This window comes from Phycodurus eques, chromosome 13 (assembly GCF_024500275.1).
Source record: "Phycodurus eques isolate BA_2022a chromosome 13, UOR_Pequ_1.1, whole genome shotgun sequence".
In the NCBI taxonomy this organism is placed as follows: Eukaryota; Metazoa; Chordata; class Actinopteri; order Syngnathiformes; family Syngnathidae; genus Phycodurus; species Phycodurus eques.
Genome location: NC_084537.1, coordinates 8,856,606 through 8,874,882, shown reverse-complemented (window position 1 = coordinate 8,874,882; position 18,277 = coordinate 8,856,606). Strand labels below are relative to the sequence as shown.

Here is an 18,277-nt window from a genome sequence, read left to right as displayed (position 1 = left end):
AAGAAAAAATTGCCATTTTGGTTTGAAGCAGCAACATCAGCGTGATTTCCTCCTCGAGATATTGTCTGATTGCTACCAAATTGGAACCATCTACACTTGGCAGGTGGGCAACACTTAATTGCGAAAAAGTTACACTTTCGTCATTGCTTGCGGGCATAGCAAGACGGCGAAGTATGCCGACTCGACGTGAAACCCGACACTTAATAATAAGTCGCCTCCTTGACGCACCATCCGCAGCTCTGTTTATTCACTGCCTTCTCATTTCCTCTTTTTCCCTCTGATTCCAACTCATCTTCTGCTCTAGCCCACCTGGCGTTCCGGTCCACTCCGTTCGTTTGTTCCAGTGTCTTTTAGCCACATCCTCCTCCTCCTCCTTCTCTGGCTCTTTTAGCATACTCTGCAGAGAGCGCTCCTGTGATGTCAATTATATTGACTAGAGGAAAAAAAGTAGTGCGCAAGTGTGTGTGTGGGGGGGGGTGGGGGGGGGGGGGGGATTGATGGGTGGGATTGGAAAAGACGTGCGTGCGTACATACACTATCAGAACGGCTGCTGACAGAGCGAGCCAACAGAAGGTGACGGAGGCTGAGCGTGAGAGAAGGTTGGTGGCTGATGAAAGAGGGCGAGCCGGGACGGGAAGAGGATGGAGAGAAATTGGAGGCGAGCGAATCTGTCGGGGAGTTGTAATAGTCTCCCGTTGGTCCACCCGAGGGAATTCAGACACTGCAGAGGAGGAGGAGGAGGAGGAGGAGGAGGAGGAGGAGCGGGAGGAAGAGGAAGAGGAAGAAGTAGTAGAGATGAAGATGGCAGAGAGATAAAGATGGCCAAGCCCATATGTATAGAGAGACACACTGGCGACAATCAGCTTTTACGTAGTTTAAAACACATCTATGTCGTGGGTTAAATTGAGCGTTGTGAATTTTTTTTATTTTTAGATCTTGAAATAATAGAAATTGAAAATGTAATACAACATTTTTTGGGTTATTTTCTTATTATTTTGTATTAATATAATATATTGTTTTTAATGGTTTAATATATAATAATAATTATTGTTATTGTTATTATTATTATTATTGCATTATTTTGTATTTTTATTATTCATTTTACTAAATAATTTGGTAATTAATTGTAAATAAAATAAAACTATTAGTAAAATGGACAATTTTATATGTACATAAAAATGTTATCACATGTACATACATAATAATTGTAATAAATACGAACTTTTTGCTCTCGCTCTTGTACAGTGTGTTTTTGCTCACACTGCTTGCTTCGCTTTTGTTTACATTTGTCCTTGCTGATAAGCTTGTTTTTCTTTTTAAAAAAATGTAAGTAGCGACTCCTGAATATTTTTAAACCTGTTGGACTGTACTTTTTTTGTAGGTACAGTCAGTTGTTGCTATATTCCAATATTTTCTGATACCCTCTCACCATTACGTGAGCATGGCCTGCTAATTAGCACAAGCCTGCTATTAGCTATTAGCAGTAAGACCAGCGGGCCTGCGTTGCGGGTTGCTTCAACGCAGAGTGAGTGGACGTGGACGGTCGCTACAGTGAAGGGCAAGAAAAAAGGACGCGAGTCAATGCAAAACATTGACATCAGACTTACAAATAGATTTGAGCCACTTTTACAAGGCCCTGGCCAAGAATGCTCATCCCCCACCACCCCTGAAAGGTATTAAACTAAATCATACAAGAAAAAAAATGGCACCCCAAACATTAATAGTTGGTGATGGAGCTGTCAAGGATGTAAAACGTTTTTGCAGTGAGAAGAACACCAAAGTACGGTGTTTCACCAATGACGTGGTGTGTGATATCTCTAAAAAAAAAACTAAACCTGGAGATCACTAATCAGCACCCAACTGTGAAATCTGTCATTATACACACAGGGACCCTGGATGTTCTCAAGCAGTAATCAGAGGTACTGAAGCAAGATTTCATCGATCATCTAACAAAAGTGCAATGTTTGGATGCTGAGGTTTTTATCAGTGGACCTTTCTCACTTGTACGATTTGGAGATGAACGATTCTCTAGGCTCAGTCAATTAAATATATGTTACTCAAAAAGGGTGTACGGCACTACCCGTGAGTTTCATTGACAATTTCTGCATTTTTTGGGAGAGCAGACATCTTTACAAAGCAGACGGTTTCTGTCTAAATAGACAAGGGGTTAAGTTATTGGCTGCCAACATTTTTTACTGTGTACGGCATTCAGCAGCCCAAAAAGAAAACACTGGCATTGGTGATGCAGTTGTTCCCAAACAATCGGAGGAACAGGAGATAAGGCGACACTAGGCGCAGACTGATTCATCAGGGTCATCCAAACATTCTGAGCAGTGAATGACAAATGAGATGAGCCAGCACGGTGAATCTCCCACACCCCTCCCTTCCCCAACGGAACTCACTCTCTATTAGCCTAAATTCTCTGCTAGGTGTGAGGGACAGGATGAAGACGATTGTCAATATTGGAACCAACGCACACCACGCCAAGATCTTGCTCCCATCCCCACTCGCCTAAAACCACCGTCCACTAAGATGCGACTGGTCCCCTCCTCCACCCATGAATAACCACATCTGTGAATCTGACTGATATCTGCGGGGTCTTTTCCAGAATAAGTCAGACCCCTACAGAGATCAGGCATGTTTGATTCCTGTAATTACAAGGGACAGAAAGTTGGCCAAAGAAATATGGCACAAAAAAGTAGAACTACAAACTTAGTAAGGATAAAATGTGAATCTATCACGATTGTGTTGAGAAAGTTATTTTTAATCAACTCAGCAATTTCTTGAATTTAAATGGACTTTTTGACAAATTTCAATCAGGGTTCTGAACTCATCACAGTACAGAATCTGCTCTTATCAGACTGCTAAATGATATAACGTTGAATACTGACTCTGGAAAGGTGTCAATTCTGGTCCTGTTGGACCTCTGTGCGACTTTTGATATGGTAGATCATAATATACTGCTGAACAGGTTGGAAACGTGGATGGATAGATTAGCAAAATGCACAATTTTAATTAATAATGGACAATTTACAGTTTTGTATTTTTTATTGCATTTATATGAATTAAATTTTGCCACTAACAACTCTACATAATAAATGCACTTACTCAATTTTTATCGTTTAATTTTAAATAATAATTATTAACAATATTAATACTATAAATTGGACTGTCCTTGAATTGCAGACGTTTAAGGACACTTTTTTCAGGAACCAATGCTGCATTTTTTTTTGATGAAAAGATCTGCTTTCAGACTGCAACACGAGACTTGACTTCCTCGATAGACAGGGTCTCTGTGATTAATTAAATTGTCCTTTTTTTTTTTTCTCTCCAAAACTATTCCCCCTTGCTTAAGGCTAATGTGTCTCGGACCTTTGACTAAATGCCAGTAATCGGTCAACGCATCTCGGCGCGTTTTATTGGAGAGAATAAAAATGGCTTCTTTGCTTCTTTTATCACGCTCTAAGTGACCTTTTTTCTGTTCTTTTCTCCGCCCACAGACGAGAAGTACATTTACATCTAGATGGCGAATATATTAGATAGCACACAGCGGGATAAAACACCGCTGTGATTGATGATTATCCGACGTTTTCTTCTTCTTTGATAATTAACTTAGATTCATAACATCATTTACATGCATTAGAGCCCTGCTTACAAGTTGCGTGTGCGCTCGTCGATCCGCAGCAGCTATTTGTCTTCATTTCATTCAGTTGACCAGCTTTTTGTGAACAAAAAAATACTCTTTCCTTTTGCGACCTGTATGGTTTGTTTGTGATGTCTGCCAAAAGGACATGGATGTAGCTTCAAATATCTTAGCTAACTAGCTAGCAGCTGGTATTGACCAACATTTTGTGAACAAATGACTTTGAATTGTCTACAACTGGTTTGACTTTGAATTGTCTACAACTGGTTTGGTGCTTTTGAGTCCATCTGTTCTGTGATGTTTGACAAGAGAACCGATTCAAGAGGTAGAACGCTATGTTAGATTAGCTAGCTAACTAGTAGATGGTATTGAGCAACTTTTCAAACACCTTTGAATCTGATCTCCTGCGACGCTTTAGTGCGTTTTAGTGACATGGTCTGTGATGTTTCCCAACCGGGTAAAGATATATTGAGTGCTACACTAGCTGAGCTAGCTAGCTAGCAGCTTTTCACTTGTGATCAAATATACTGTCATACGTATTGACCAACGTTTTGTTCACAAAAAAAACTCTGATTTGTATGTTTTGCAACCTGTGTGATACATTTGAGTACACCTGTGATGTTTGCCAAGAAAGGATGTAGATGTAGCTAAGTTAGCTATGCTAGCTAGCACCTGGTATTGACCAACGTTTTGTAAACAAAGCACTCTGATTTGGATCATATGAGACCAGTGTTTGACAAGCAAGAGCACTGAGTGAGCATGTAGACTGTTAGCTTGCTACCTCGCAGCTTACGCTTATCATATATTCAGAATCTTTTTGTGAACAAAAACTACCATGATTTGGATCTTCCGCGACTGATGTGGTGATGTACTTGTAACTTGCTATCAAAATGACTCTTAGCTGTATTCAGCAGCTTTTTGTGAAAAAAAAAAAAGCCTCCAATTTGGACTTTTTGCAAACGGTTTGATGCATTTGAGTCCATTTGTTTATAAAGGGCCTATCTCACTCACGGAGACGTCTCCGCAACCAGTGCAGACTCGAGTCACCATCAGGTCGCCAGCTATTCATTGGACCAGTGGGATAGGCTCTTAATATTTTCCAAGAAGGATGTGGATGTAGACCACTAAGTTAACTTAGCTACTGTAGCTAGCTTGATAACATTTGGTATTTACTAACTTTTTTGTGGATACAACGTCCATGATTTGGATCATCTGCAACTGTTGGGGTGCATTTGAGTCAATCTGTTTGTGATGCAGCGGCACCGTGGCTTAGCTAGCTATCTAGCAGCTGGTATTCACCAACTTTTTGTAAACAAACAGCTCTGAATCGGATCTCCTGCGGCTGCTGTGGTGCGATTTACTTCTTATGTTCTAAAATGTTTACCAAAAAAGACCACTGAGTGTAGATGTAGAATACCACGTTAGCTTACCCAACTAGCTACCAAACACTTGCCACTTGTGAACATAAAGAAGAGGATTTAATGTGATTTTTTGCTTGTATTGTATGCGTCTCACTCGTAAACAAATGGTAGATAATTGTTTTATGTCTTATGTTACATTAATGATTTATAGGTTCACTCCCAACTGTAATTGACCAACGTTTTGTGAGAAAATGACTTTAATTTAGATCTTTTGTAATCACTGTGGTGCATTTGATTCAGTTTTTTCTTTGATCACTGAGAGAAGTTGTAAACCGATACATTGTGATGTTAATAAATTAAGCCTCGCGTTACACTTGCCAGTCTTGTCACACAAACTCACACGCATGCACACGCATGCTCTCACGCACATCTACACACACTGGTGGTGCCGGGAGGGGGCAAGCGTTCGAGAGGAGGGGGAGAAGATTCAATTACACTCGACTCAATCAAACTTTCTACACAAAGCTTTGCGTGTGTGTGTGTGTGTGTGTGTGTGTGTGTGTGTGAGCATGCTTTCGTGTATGTGTGCGTGCGTGTGTGTGTGTGTGTATGTGTGCGTGTGTGTGTGGGTGTATTTGCGGGGCTTCCAGGAACACACAAACACTTCCCAAAACACTGTGTGTCCTTGCCAAAGACGGCGAAAAGACAGAGAGGAGGTTTGTCTTCAAATAAAGGAATGTCCAGTCTTGGTAACAGTCCATAACGTGTGTATGTGTGTAGCCTCACCGCCTCCTCCCTCCTTGACAGCGTCTCGAGAGGAATTTGCTCGCCTTGTAACGACTAACGAAGGCAACCTTTCAGACGGGGCCCGTGGTTTGTCACTCCCAATCACGGCACTGGAGATCAATGTAGTGCTGGCGGGAGAAGATAAAGACGACAAGGAGGGGGTGAATCAGTGCGAAGGAGGCGTTTCTCGGTGGGGGTGCGTCCAACAATGGCTGCTCGAGACGGTCTGAACAATTGTGGTTGGCAGTTTGTCCCCGTCTACACACGGCAGACAGAACCAACGTGGACTAATTGACCACCGAGGGTGTTTTTCTGTGCCATTTGCTCCATCGTGGCCGCCAGCAATGGGTGGATGGGTTGGCGTGGTCCTGTGACCCAACTCGGTGGCTCATTTGGTCACTAACCATACAAGAAAGAGGACAAGGAGCCTTGACTAACTGTACAGGCAGGGTTTCAAGTGACATTTTAATTGTAAATAGAGATAAAGAGTGAAAGCGGCTCAAAGTCCATGTAAAGTGAACATAAATGTCTTTTAAATTTTACATGCTGCAGAGTATTGTTAAAAACCCTGCCAAATTTGAATAATTACAAAAATCGACAAGTACTGTATATAAAATGAGGCTTCAAAATTGTGAAAAATCAAACGCTGTGGGCATGTCCGCCATCACACCCTGCTGCAAAATGGATTCTACTTTGTCTAGCAACTTTCTAATCCCTACACATTCCAATACGTTTGAGCTGTAAAAATATATCCTCTGGAAGCCTAAGGTAAAATATACAGAGCTGCCAAATGTCCGTATTTTGTTACGAAAATCACTGAACTTTGACTTGTTATGGCCGTAACACTGATTTTTCCAGATATTGGGGGAAAAAGAAATCCAGCATCTGACCTTACCGTCATGTCCACATTGAACACCTGCTTGGTGCATGCTATTTTATTATGTCCTCCAGCTGCCAAGCCGCAGAGGCAAAAGTTGTCTTTACGTCAGGTGTCAACGCATTGTAATTCACTGATCAGTGCCTCCATGGTAGTGAATAAGCTACACTTCTTATCATACTTTTTACAAAAGTGTGACAAAGGGATTTGCTGATACACTACACACATAGGTCTGGGTGGAACCACGTTTTTGCGGAGAGTAACCGACTTTGAAAAGCAAAATAACAGGCCAATTAATACGTGTTTAGAGATATAAGTATGAACTAATACACGCCCACACAGGTCGCCGCGTCTGAACTGGAAATTAATTAGTACTTCGATGCGTACATCACTTCAGAACGTGGGCACGTTAAAAGTATATTATTTGTATTAATAAACATTTGTAATATAATATAAGATAACCTTTGTTAGTCCCCCAATGGGGAAATTTGCATCATTTCAGCAGCTATTGTGGATAGAGGAAATATATGTTATATAAATAGCATGCAAGAGAAGACATGTACAAGAAATATATTGTACAAAATAGAAACGAAAACGATTGTCCATACATAAACTGTCTAATTCAATCTATCAACAATGTTATTTGTTTGTTTGAAAAATAGAGTGTTGACTTTTAATTATGACTAATCTGCTAATAGACTTGCCTTTTAATTTTGTTACCAGGTGTGAAAACACATTTGCCAAAATGTGAATTAATCCTTAGAAATATATTTTTGATGATGGAACGTCGAAATCTCATATCCTAGTACTTTGATTCAGGCTGCAACTGTGTCCGCCATTACAAGGTTGACGTTATAAAAACATTAAAATGACAAATAGTGAAGGCCTAATTTATTAAAAATTATGAAGGAAGTGAATTTTTATAGGTTGGCAACTATGAATATATCCCACCGGGTTGACAAAGGGCTTTTCCATGCTGCGACGAAAGGTGCTAGCCACCACCTAGCTTGCCAGCTAACAGTTCTTGGCCGGAGGACGGGTGACGGGCTCGTCCGTGGTGTCACCTCGCTTAGGAATTTACATAACAACACCAAGCTGTTCTGTAAAATTTACATTTTCGGGGTGTATGCATAGTTAGATAGCTAACTGCACGCTGTAGTGGGAGAAATGAGCCTAGGAATAATAACTAAATAACTCGCAATTGCGCCGGATAATCACTGATGTGAACAAAGTTATTGAAGTCCTTATATAGTGGGGGAGAGGCAACTAAGGCCAGACAGACACCCATTTCAGCCACGCCTAGAAAATCAGGAAAACTAAATTGGTGAAAAACACTTCAACGCTCTATGCGCACTAAAAATATTAAAAGCGCACCAGATTCAAGTGTGTCACTGTTCATTTGCATACCAAGCATTTTCTTTTTTCTTTTCTTTTTTGTTTGGGAGCGCAGTTGTAGACGTGGCTCGAGTAGTGTTGTTGTTTACAATCTTTTCTTTTGAGTGAACAGTGATTCAGTCGAATGGAATCACTTCAAGAACTGATTTGTTCCTTTCTGACTTGAGTTGAGCACAGCTGCGAGGATCTACAGCACAACAAACTTGAAGGGATGCAAACAGTGGCTGAGGCTGCGGGCTTCGTGGGCGTCTCAGGTCGTCAAAATGTCTTTACGTGAAACCGGACCGCGGTGCCGAGAGAACTGCGCCAAACCAGCTGATTGGGCGAACCCATACTGAAAGACTTTAAATTCATGCAGTGAGGTTAGTAGGTCATGAAGAAAATGAGCACTAAGCAACAATCTCTGGTTATCATTTGAGAACCAGACCTAAATTGTCATGTACACACACCATTGACTATATCTCCACAGCAATTGTTTTCGGCAATTATCTTCAAACTGGTATAGTGGATTCAGAAACAAATATTGTTTGTATAGTCTACTACAGGGGTGGCCAACTAGTCAGAGACTGAGAGCCACTTTTTTTTTCTGTGTTACTGCAAAGAGCCACATCATACACATGGGTACACATGAACATCATCTTTTAATCATGTATGCACACATACACAGACCTCTGCTCAGCCAGATCTAATGAAAATAACCACACCAACATGATAATATCAGTAATTTTCAACAGTTAACATTGTGTGCACTGTCTCACACACACAAACTCTCAGTTCATGTTTGACGCATGTCATGTGACAGCTCCTGAAGAGCCGCATGAGGCTCGCGAGCCGCGGGTTGGCCACCCCTGGTCTACTGCTTTGGGGGCCATTGAAGTCAATGCCGACATCCAGGTCAGTGGTAGCTGGTGCCCAAACCCACCATATTAAATTTTGAGAGAATTAGAGTTAGAGGGGTGATTTTCTCTTGCCAAATCAGCAAAGAATGCTAATTATGAAAATGTATGGCGGCACGGTGGACGACTGGTTAGAGCGTCGGCCTCACAGTTCTGAGGACCGGGGTTCAATCCCCGGCCCCGCCTGTGTGGAGTTTGCATGTTCTCCCTTTGCCAGTGTGGGTTTTCTCTGGGTATGCTGGTTTCCTCCCACATCCCCAAAACATGCATGGTAGGTTAATTGAAGACTCCAACTTTCCCGTAGGTGTGAATGTGAGTGCGAATGGTTGTTTCTTTATATGTGCCCTGCGATTGGCTGGCGACCAGTTCAGGGTGTATATATGACAGAACAGTATAACAAACAGATGTATTATTGATAATAATGACTCGGACGGTGGGGGTTATAAAATAGTATGGTATAGCAATGAGTTTCTTAAAAAGGATATGAATTAATGTATATATCAAAGCAGACATTATGGAGAATTGACTTTTTAATATTTCTTTACCAATAGATGAGTTTCAGGAGTGCCTGCCCACCCGTTAAATGTGAAATTAAACAACCAAGTAAATTAAACTTTACAAGGTCCGACATTAACGGTGGCCCGGGGCCACGATGCCGCTGTCTCGGGCCACCACCTACGTATAGACGCTACGGGCCAGTACAAATTCATAAATCACCAAAAATTTTCGCCTGCCGAAAATGGGCCAAAACTGGTTCCCCGGCCCCGCTTGTGTGAAGTTTGCAGGTTCTCCCCGTGCCTGCGTGGGTTTTCTCAGGGCACTCCGGTTTCCTCCCATATCCCAAAAAACATGCATTCATTGGAGACTCTAAATTGCCCGTAGGTATGACTGTGAGTGCGAATGATTGTTTGTTTGTATGTGCCCTGCGATTGGCTGGCAACCAGTTCAGGGTGATAAATAGCATAATGGCTCCTATAAAACAATGCGAAATTCACCCTGATTTTATGCTGATGCTAATGGATGCTAACATTGTAGCGCCATCGTGTAGATTTGAGTCTTTTAGATGTGCATCATTGGCGAATAAATTACACGCAGGACGCTTTACCAGCTAAACACTTAACAATCCCAGTCATGCATATACGTATTCACATTAATATAGCGAGAAAAATAAATAAATATATACATGATATAGCGAGAGACTCCTCCTATCAGCAAGCATGCTAACATCTAATGTGCTTGCAACCAGTTTGAATCCATAATGTTAATTAGGGGCGGCACGGTGGCCGACTGGTTAGAGCGTCAGCCTCACAGTTCTGAGGTGCGGGGTTCAATCCCCGTCCCCTCCTGTGTGGAGTTTGCATGTTCTCCCCGTGCCTGCGTGGGTTTTCTCCGGGCACTCCGGTTTCCTCCCACATCCCAAAAACATGCATTAATTGGAGGCTCTAAATTGCCCGTAGGCATGGCTGTGAGTGCGAATGGTTGTTTGTTCCTATGTGCCCTGCGATTGGCTGGCAACCAGTAACGGGTGTACCCCGCCTCCTGCCCTATGACAGCTGGGATAGGCTCCACCACTCCCGCGACCCTAGTGAGGAGAAGCGGCTCAGAAAATGGATGGATGGATGTTAATTAGGGAACACATGCTAAAAGCAGCTATCCTATCATGTAGCAAGGTAGAGTACAGAAAGGGCTTGGGCAAAAAAAAAAAAGGGATTTTACGTTGTTGCTCTGACATCTGGTACTTTTGGTCGCTCAGGTAGGTCGATGATTTTATATCTTTGTCCTGCTGTTGGATAATATTACTAATAGAAATGGATCAAATGCTTACATACTAGCAGGTGGTATATCAACAAAATAGCAAAATATCAACTAACGAAGAGAAAAACACAACGGTGCACCTTGCCCTGTAGTCATGTACTATTTCTAATGGAAAGTGATAAAAATGCTAACTTGCTTACAGTTGCTAACATCCTGCATTGCAAGATAGAAACCTGAGTACAGAAAAGTCCAAAGCAGATCGATAAGGACTTGAGATCTTGCCCTGTCGTCATAGACTATTTATAATGGAAAGAGATGAAATGCTAACATGCTAACATTTTTCCCAGGGTCCAGTGCAATTATTTCTTGGACAAGAGCCTAAAACTCACTGAGACTGGACTCTCTCTTGCAATTCCTGGGAGCAGTCGCTGTCTTCCCAGCAGGCTGAATTTTCCACGGGCCACATTGTGCACTTGACATTATATCCTAGGAAGTCAGTTAGCGTGGTTAGCATTGCTGCCTCGTGTGGTGCGTCATTTGCCAATTCACAAACGCCGGATTTGGCGCCCTCAGGGATGGATTTAAGGGGGTTAGTGGGGGGCGGAGGGGTTGGGGGGGGGGGGGGGGGGGGGGCTTACCACGGTGGTCTTGGAGGCTGAGTCTCTTGTTTGGCCGTCCTGATAATCCAGCTTTGTGCAGTGTGAAGACGACACACAAAGTGTCAGTGTTCAGCAAGGGATCGCGGGACAAACACTCACAGACATTCTGGGCACTGAGAAAAGGGCAAAATTAATTACAGGAAGCCAGAAGCCTGAGTCAATAGCTTGTGTTTTGATTGTTGTTTGGTAGGTGATTAGTTTATTAGTTAGTTTGTCTGACTGACACTTACAGCCAATTCTAAAGGGCAAAAGTGATTAGAGGCAGCCAAAAGCCAGAGGAGACAGCTTGTGTTTTGATCCCCATAGTTAGTTAGTTAGTCATCTGGTTGTTTGGAATTTGTTGGTTAATTACTTTGTTGGGTGATTGATTCGTTGGCTGGTTACAAGTTATTGGTTTTGTTCTGTTTTTAGTTATATAGTGTTAGATATATTGTAGAAGTTATCATTTATTTGCTTAGCTTGCATTAGTATTATGGACAATGTTTAGAAAGAAAGATGTCTCGCCTTCAAGAAGATGACTCAGCAGGAATCATCTGAGAGAAGGACGTGGCCGGGACGTGGCAGGTGCCATGTTTTCACCTTGAAACCGTACCCTTAGTACGTTATGTCTTGTAAACTTAGAAACCTCCCTATTTTCAAATAAATGCAGGAGCGACGGGAGAGATTGTTTAGAGCGTGTTGAGAGGCTGTAATCTGAACAATCTCCCATGCGCCCTCCTCATGAGTAAAATGACCAACGTCTTCATTCCTTTTGTGTTTATTCATGATAATGTTTGGTGAGATAAATCCAACATATAGGTAGTTGGTTCTGATTCGCGTTACTGTTGAGCAACTCAGTTGTCAAGTAAGAAGGGGAAATAATTCCATTAGTGTCCTTAGTTCCCAAACGCTTATTGAGTGTTGGTAAAAGCTGTAACAGATGTAACAGAGTGGTATACATATCCAGCTTTTTTGGAATGTGTTGCAGGCATCAAATTCAAAATGAATGAAATTTGCCCAAAAACAAAACAAAAAAAAGTTCATCAGTTGGCACGTTAAATATCTTGACTGAACGTCATCCCCTGTAACACTGAACGTGGCAGGTGGCATCCAAGTCTAGTTTGACGATCGTTTAGCCTTCGTAGAGATCTTGGCTCGACTTTGTGACATTGTACTAGTTTTTTGTTGTTTGCCTGATCAGGTAGCTCATATGAGCCGAGGGAGTCAGTGTGGCTCCATTTTTATATATCTTCTTTTTCCGTCTCCTATTTGACTTTGGGCATTTTTCAGCATGCCTCTCTTTCCCCCGCGTGCCATCACCCTGTCATCCCTCCTCATTGCCGCCATCCATCCACACATGCTTGTCTCCCACGTCCTTCGTTTGCCGTCTCCTCATTTTCAAACTCTTATTCTATGACTTTTGTCAGCGGCTGTGCCCGCACGCCAGCCCCACCTACGCACTCGACCACTTCCCCGCGCCCCCTCCTTCCTTCTCCCGTCATGCTCTCCTCGCTCTTGTTTTGATGATGGCGGGGGTCTGACTCTGGGGGTGGTTGTCTCAGCTAACTAGGTTTGACAGGCAGCAGAGGGCGGGCTTGGTGTGAGCGGCTGGTGGTGCCCTATCAGGGGGTGGGAAAAGGTGAGGTACTGGGGGGTTGTTTTGGGCACTCTTCATCTCTGAGGGGGGCTGGAGTTGAAATGGGGCTAAGAGATTGTTTATACAAAGACCGCAGGTGGTCGTGGGATTTTCAAACCCAATAGTGCGTCAGTGATGAAGCAGTTTCTTTTTTTCAGTTTTATGATGACGATGATGATGATGATGATGATGATTATTATTATTTCATATATATGTTTTATGTAAAAATATTATCAATTTTAATGTTTTGGTTTACTTGTATTTACTTATTGTTAATGTGTTATTATTTTTATTTTTTTAATGTTTTTTAATGTACTTCCTATTTTGTTTCAGATTTAGTTTTGTTTTTATTATTTCATTATTTTACTTTTCTAACTACTTGCATATTTTTATTTTTACTTTAAGTATTTATTTATTATTTTTATTTTGTGTGCGTGTGTGTGTGTGTGTGAGTGTGTGTGTCTGTGTGTTTATGTATGTATGTATTGTATTATACTTCTATTTAAATAAAAAAGGAAATTCCATTAAAAAATACCAACTATAATGCATGATAACATCATAGCATATCATGACTATACCCGTCATACTGATATGAAAATTTGCACCCCATTGTGGCGGAGAGCATCATAAGGAATAGCATCGGGGTCTTTTGGAGGGTAGAGGTGGTCCGGAAGGCATGCACACACACACACAAACACACACACAGGCGCATGCACGCACACACGCGTGGGGTGGGTCGAGTTGGAGACAGATGGGCATAGTTTGATGCTTCTCAGGGGGAGGGTACCTTGTGTGTGTGTGTGTGTGTGTGTGTGTGTGTGCGTGTTGCAGGTTTATGGGATGTGTCCAAAAGAATCAAACATATTCTCACTCACACCCTTTGTGTTTTTCCTTTTTATTACTCCCTCTGCATGTGTGTGTGGTGTGTGTTTTGTGCTTTCTGTAGATGTGTGTGTGTGTGTATATGTATATATATACAACCCCAATTCCAATGAAGTTGGGACGTTGTGTTAAACATAAGTAAAAACAGAATACAATAAAATTTGCAAATCATGTTCAACCTATATTTAATTGAATACACTACAAAGACAAGATATTTAATGTTCAAACTGATAAACGTTATTGTTTTTAGCAAATAATGATTAAATTAGACTTTTATGGCTGCAACATGTTCCAAAAAAGCTGGGACAGGTGGCAAAAAAGACTGAGAAAGTTGGGGAATGCTCATCAAACACCAGTTTGGAACATCCCACGGGTGAACAGGCTAATTGGGAACAGGTGGGTGCCATGATTGGGTATAAAAGGAGCTTCCCTGAATTGCTCAGTCATTCACAAGCAAAGAAAGACATAGCAATTTCCAGTGCGTTGTAATCGCTCCACCGCAAAATCTCTGGTGGACAAAGCGAATGACTTCGAAGTCCATTTTATGTAACAGAGATGCTTTGTTCGGGGAATACAGACTTGGCAAATTGGCCTTGCGTTCGTCTGGAATGTGCTGCGAGTAATGAAAGGCACTCGAAAAAGGTATCTGGAGATTGTCGCCAATGTCTTTAAGGTCCTGCCGGGCGAACATTTGAACCAATATTGCATAAACAAGCAATGAAATAGTCTAAAAAGAGTGCATGGAGGACTCTTAGGTGCACTTTTTTAGACTATTTCCTTGCTCCTCTTCGGCAAAGAGGAGGGCTGGATGCCAATGGAGCGTGATTATGAATCCCTCTCAAGTACAAGGCAGGACGTGGCCCCCTCCAAGATGATTGGCTGCTGCATCGCTGGAAGAGCATGACGCAATTGGTGTGTCCTGCCGAGGTTGCGTTTGGAAATTCTGTCTGATGCCCCAACTCTACTCCGAGAGTGCGCGTGTTCCGCACATTTCAACGTTTTGAGCTTCGAAATGGCAGCGGCGGCGGCGTGCCGGAGTACATTTACAAACACACCCCCTAGTTGACTACTTAACCGCAACCATGTGCGCCGCCATCTTGGCTAGCATTAGCGCAACTGGACAATTCACCTCAATAGTAGATGAGGGGGAAAAAAAGGTTTGCGTATGACGAACCAAATGGAAGACATGCGGACCAATTGAATCGAACCGTTTGGGGCACTTTCAAAGTGTTCCAACCCTAGTATATATCTATATATATTTACATATACAGTAGGTATATGCACTTATACACAGTATACTGTACATAGTGCCTGTGTGTGCATGTTACTGTATGTGCAAATGTATGCATGTGTGTATGTACGTGTGCGCGTTTATGCGTCTGTGGGTGTGTGTTCAATATTACTGGCTGTAGTATTTGCAAATGTACGCTTGTGTGGTTGTGTATGTGCATGTGTGTTTATGTTACTGCCCAATGTTTTTTTGCAAATCTACGCTGGAATATGTGTGTGCGTGTTCATGTGTGTGTGTGCATGCATGCATTCATTTATGCCTCTGTTAATTTTTCTGTATGTGGAAACGGATGCTTGTGTGTGTGTGTGTGTGTGTGTCTGTGCGTGTGTGTGTGTGTAATGTCCCGTATCACACTCACCGGTGTGTGTGCCATATCAAACATATAAAACTGGACCCCGCCGGCTGTCGTCTTCATCCTGTACCTCCACCATCATCATCATCATCATCAGCAGCAGCAGCAGCAGCAGCAGCGTCGTGACACGCACGCGCGCGCACACACGCGTACACTCCTCAACGCAGATAAGAAGAAGGAGGCTCATAAATCAGCCAGATGCGCCTCTATACACTGGCTGATAAATACTTGGTGTAAAACAAACAGCCTGCATGCAAACTCAGACACATAATACGATGAAAGGGGGGCGGTGGGACGCCCCCTTCTCACGCACGCACGCACACACACACACACACGCACTCCCGGCTATCGTCCAATCAGACGACTCGCTTGTACCCCGGCGTTATCGCAGAAGATGAGGAGTCTCAACAGGAGGTGAAGAGCGAGCGAGGGAGCGGGTGAGGACGAGGTGGGCAGATGGAGAGGGGGAGGATGGGGGATATGAGGAAGGAGTGGGACGATGGAGGGAGGGAGTTAGACGAATGGAGAGGAAAAAGTGGTGGGAAACCTGATGGGGCTGTTTGGATTTTCCACCGTCTGCAGTTATGTCTGGAAGAGATGCAAGTGTACCTAATGAAGTGGCTGTGTTTAAGGGTTGTGTTCACAGGTTCAGGTTAGGGTTTTGAGCCTGGATTCGGGTTTTATATTAAGGTTTGAAGAGACAGGTTACGGTTTCAAGACAAGGATAGAGTTTCAAAAGCGGGTTTCAAATTATGGTTTCAAACCAGGCTTTGAATTTATGTTTATAGTTCTAAATTGGGTATTTCAAATTAGGGTTCGAAATTACGGCTTCAAGGCCTCATGTTAGGGTTTCAAGGAGAGGTAAAGATTTCAAGTTACGTTTTCAAGCCTGAGTTAGGGTTTCAAATTTTCCTCTCAAATTTAGGTTCAGTTTCAAATTGTTGTTTCAAACCTGGATTAGGGTTTCAAAGTATTGTTCAAACCTGGGTTAGGGTTTCAAACCTGGGATAGGGTTTTAAATTATGGTATCAAATTAGGGCTTCAGGCCCAAATGGGGCTTCAAACAAGAGTCAGGGTTTGAAATTAGGGTTTCAAGCCTGGATTAGGGTTTCAAGACTGGATTAGTGTTTTGAAGTAAGGTTTCAAAATGGGGTTCGGCTCTCAAATTAGGGCTTCAAACCCAGGTTGGTCTTCAAACAAGGGTTAGGGTTTGAAGCCAAGTTTAGGGTTTCAAAATAGGGCTTCAAGTCAATGTTAGGGTCTCATACAAAAGCGGGCCTTGAAATTAGGGTTTCAAATCATTGTTAGTCTTTCAAATTAGGGTTTTATCACAAGGTTAGTGTCACCCATTTAAATCTTGGGTTATGGATTCAAATTCAGGTTTCAAATCAGGATTAGGGCTTCAAATTCGTGTTTCAAATTTCTAAGATCTACATTTCTGGGTTTGAAGCCATGGTTAGGGTTTCAAGTTGGAGTTTCAAGAAAAGGTCAGGGTTTCAAGTTACGCTTTTGAAGCCAAAGTTGAAGTTTAAAACAAAGACTGAAAACCAGGGTTAAGGTTTCACCTTAGAGTTTTGAACCTTCAATTCTTACTCATATTACTAATTGGTGTAGTATTTTACTGATCTCTCTCTCTCGCATGTAAATGAATGAAGGGGTAATCAAGGGAGTCTGGTGTTCAGGTCTTAGATCTGACCGGGTACGGTGTTCAGGCCTTGTGGAGGTCTTCCAGGTGCCTCCAGAATGGGTGTGATTATGTGCGCTCATTGACATTCTCCCCTGCAGTGAGACACTCGCTTCTTCTCGGTCCGTTCACTTGATTTCACGGCAGCCTTTATGGACGCACTCACATTAAACATTCACACACGTAGAGCAGCCCACAGGGGGCGATGCCAGCAAAACTATCAGAGACGCAAACAGCACGAAGACCCCCGCCAAGCAAAATTAATAATAAAGCATTTCCATCGCAGGAACTTTTAGAGTGCTGTTGTATTACTGTTACGACTTTCAGGATTTGTGTTTCATGGACAGGCTTAGTTTGAGATTCGAAGCCAAGGTTAAAGTGAACTCCAATTGCAATGGCATGTTTGGTATATATGATCTCTTTCGACTCGAGTAACATAACAATAAGATACAACATTCGATAACCATTTCCAGATGGATATATTTTTACAAATCGTAATTTCAACATAGGCCGGCATTTTCTTTTCGTCGCAGTGCGTTCTGGGTAGTGACGTCAAATGGGGATGTGCCCGACGGCAAGGAGTAGCCACAGCAGCAGCCCCTGGCAGCGATGAACGCTGTTCAGCCAATTTCAGGTCGAACCAGAGTGTGATCGGGGAAATGAGGAGAGCGAGGAAGACACAAGAAATGAGGATGAAGGTGACGGGTGTGAAGAGACTCGAGTTGGTCGTATTCAGTGGGGTATTTGTAGCTACTGCTAGAGTGCTTCGATCAAGGTACGTGGCCAACGCCTTCTGTCTTTCGTGTCTTTTTTCTCGGCTTTAGCTGGTCACACGCGGCCGTTTAGGCTCCTTGTGAGGAAAGAATAAAAAGAAATAATCTGGGTTGAAGTGACGAGAATACAGCCGCGGATCTTTGAGCAGCTCAACTCTTCCGACCGCATCCTCAACTTTCTCTCTTTGGGAAAGCTATGAACGCTAACCTCCTTTTTTGCATTCCGTCCTGAAATTGGAAATTGCATCCAAAAGCGGCTTTTCGCTGACAATAAATTGTTCGCAAATGGCTAGCTTAGCTCCGCAGAG

General features: G+C 42.6%; 1 protein-coding gene across 2 annotated transcripts in view; it reads left to right on the top strand.

Annotated features, from left to right (window-relative positions):
• The window catches only part of cadm3 (cell adhesion molecule 3), a 131,971-nt gene that overhangs the window by 48,586 nt on the left and 65,108 nt on the right, over positions 1–18,277 (top strand). The gene's annotated exons all lie outside the window — the stretch shown is intronic.